The following is a 3,118-nucleotide window of genomic DNA, read 5'->3' on the forward strand; positions in this document are numbered from 1 at the left end:
GGCACCTTGATCTTGGACTTCCCAGCCTCTGGGACTGTAAGAAAGTAAATCTCTGTCGTTGAAGCCTCCCCGTCTATGGTATCTTGTTATGGGAGCCCTAGTGACTAATGTGACAACCTATTAGGGTTCTCTATTCTTGTTCTTTATGTGTACATCTCTTCAGTAAGACTCACATTCTTTGGAGGCTGATTCCATGGCTCACCTGGCTTCGTACACGGGGCACTCAGCACCATGCCTGGTATACAGTGGATGATCATTAAATACCTGCCTATTACATAAATGAGGGGACATAGTTTTGTGTGACAAGAGAGCCCTGAGCCTTTTCTCATCCCATTTTGGCCACTTCGGCCACTTCTATACTCTGTGACCTCAGACAAGTTATTTACCATCTCTGTGCCTCAGTCTCCCCACCTGTAACACATCGGGTTGGGCTGGCAGATTTCTAGGGTCTCAGAGACAGTGAGATTCTGCCTTTAATTAAAGACTGAGGTGGAGAGCTGGGTAACAGGGCAGAGCCTACAACTGGAGCCTAGAATGAGGCTGCTGCCTCCCCCCACCCCAGGCATCAGGAAGAAGATTGGAGATGACATTGGACTATCAGGAAGATTCCAACATGGGTTCACTAGGCAGCTTGAGTTGGGGGTGTGGAGGATGCAGGCTTAGGACTGAGCAAACACAGGTCTCACTCTGGGTGCCTCGAAGCTCTGGTTCCTGTCTGCCCTGTGGGCTGGGGAAGGGGCACAGAGCTTCCTGTCCAGAACTCATGGATGCAGGTAAGAGTGCAAGCCTTCTGGAGTGCAGAGTTGGCTGAAACAGATATGATTGTCCATCTAGTCCAGTGGTTTTCAACAGCCATGCATATGGAAACACCAGGAGGGGTGCTTGTTAAATCCTTGTGCCCCTACCCTAAGCCTCGCCTTAACTGGTCCAGTAAAGGGATGCTCCAACTTGGGGATCTCTACCGGGCCACCCTGGAGAGCCAGGAGTGCTTCCTGGATATGCTCCTGTCAACCAGCCTTGCCTGTCACTAACTCACTCATAACCTTGGGTCAGTCACATCGACTCTCTGAGCCTTAGTGTCTTCATCTCTGAAAGGAGCATGGTCGCATTTGCCTCTCCTAGGGCAGGTGCTGGTTTGCCTGTGAAGGCTGTTTCTCTGTAAGAGCACGCCGTTTGAGCCCCAAGCTGAAGTTCACAAGCCCTCCGAGGTAATAGGAAGACAACATGTTTGCCTGCAAAAGTGGAAAACTAGAAACAACCTAACTACATGATGATAAGTCCTGCAATGGACCATTTTGCATCCATCCAATGAAAACGCCTCTGATGTAAGGTTAAGTTAAAATAAGTAGTCGCAAACCAATATACAGAGCATGATGCTGTTTTTGTAAAATACGTGTGTAGTGTGGGTGTGTGTTCATTCGTTTAACACCTTTGTAGAAGCTTGGGCTCTGGGAAGTAGGCTGACCTCTGATCTGGACGCATTTAGTACCCTCAAGAATGGGCAATTTATAAACATCACTACTGCCTCCGTTTCCTTATCTGTAAGATGGGGGTGATACGGATACCTGCTGCCTCACAGGAGTGTTATAAAGATTAAGTGAGTCAATACAGAGTAAGGTTCTTAGCACACGCTCGCAATAGATATCCAGTAAAATGTGAGCTGTTATTAGTTACATAAAAGCGTTTTTTAAAAAATTCAGACAGGATGCACACCCAAATGATAACCATGGTGACCAATCATTCCTGAATGACTAATTGCCAGACAAACAATTTTTTTTCAGGAAGAAAAATAACTGGGACAGAGCGTATATCCTTTCCATATGGAAAGATATCCAAAAGCAGTTGGGTAGGAAGAAAAGTGGGCTCTCTAACAGGCTGCGTGATGGAAACTCAGATTGCCAATAAGAATGAAATGTTGGTATGCACAGCGAGAGAAGCCTGGAAGCCAGTAGATCCCTCCTCTCACAGTGATTCCTTCAGGAGCAGGACTGGGATTGGAGGGAGGCCTGGCGAGGCACCCAGGGCACAGAATTTGCACCAGCCGCTACGGGCCTCTCTCCCCTCCCCCCAGTCCCAGGCCTGCCCAGCGGCGTCAGCATCCAGGAACCGTCATTTACTACACTCGCCACTTCTGTATGGTTGTAGTTATTTTAACAATTATTCTTTATTTCTGTGTTGGGTGTTATTCTTTATAATAATAAAGAATTGAAAATATGAAAAGGAATATATGTACGTATATGCAGGGCTGGGACAGTGTGCTATATACCAGAAATTGACACATTGTAATTGCCTGTACTTCAATAAAAAAAGAGAAAGAATTGTTTATTTAAATAATATGGTAACTGTTTTGACAATTATTCTTTATTTCTGTTTGTCTCTATTTTCTTTCTTTTTCTTTTTTTGTGGAACGCTTCACAAATTTGCGTGTCATCCCTGCCCAGGGACCGTGCTAACCTTCTCTGTGTTGTTTCAATCTTTCAGTGTATGCGCTGCTGAAGCAAGCACTCTATTTTGTTTCATGTTTATTTTATTTCCTCAAAAGCAATACTGTGTATCTCCTTAACAGGTCGGGGTATCAATAAAGATGTAATGCAATCATAATACCAATACTCACTGCTGTCATTGGCCCATTTGGATCCCCGGTATGGAGTTGCTCCCCGCAACCCTGCCTGGTCCTCAGTGCAGTATTTACCCTCTGAAAGAACTGCTCCATCCAGCCCTTTTGGAGCTCCTGCCATGTGCCCGGCTTAGCTCAGCTCACTCTCCTGCCAGCCTTCCACGTAGGGTCTGTTAATATTCCCACCTTCATGTGGTTTTCTTTAAAATCCATTTTTAAATGAGGAAATTCGAAGGTTAGAGACCTCAAGAGACTAGCTTGAGACTAACTAGTAAGAGTTCAAGGTGGGACCTGAGCCCTGGGATTCGGGCTCTGGAGCAGGGATGACTACTACTCAGTCCAGATTTATCCACGTAATTACATCTTCAACTATCCTGCTCTGGGGGGCACTTTTTTAATTTGGTGGAGCTGTATGCCACCAAACATCCCACCAAGAAAACCCCAGTCTCAGCCCCATCCCTGGGCTGCACCAGCTTTTCTTTCCCCCCTTTTGTTAAGAGG

At 46.1% G+C, this 3,118-nt stretch overlaps 1 non-coding gene across 1 annotated transcript; it reads right to left on the minus strand.

Annotated features, from left to right (window-relative positions):
• Positions 1-2,396: 2,396 nt before the first annotated feature.
• LOC116155063 (U6 spliceosomal RNA) lies at positions 2,397-2,505 on the minus strand. Its single transcript, XR_004139092.1, has one exon. It is a non-coding gene; the product is annotated as a U6 spliceosomal RNA (small nuclear RNA).
• Positions 2,506-3,118: the final 613 nt, after the last annotated feature.

Source organism: Camelus dromedarius, chromosome 9 (assembly GCF_036321535.1).
Source record: "Camelus dromedarius isolate mCamDro1 chromosome 9, mCamDro1.pat, whole genome shotgun sequence".
Taxonomy (NCBI): Eukaryota; Metazoa; Chordata; class Mammalia; order Artiodactyla; family Camelidae; genus Camelus; species Camelus dromedarius.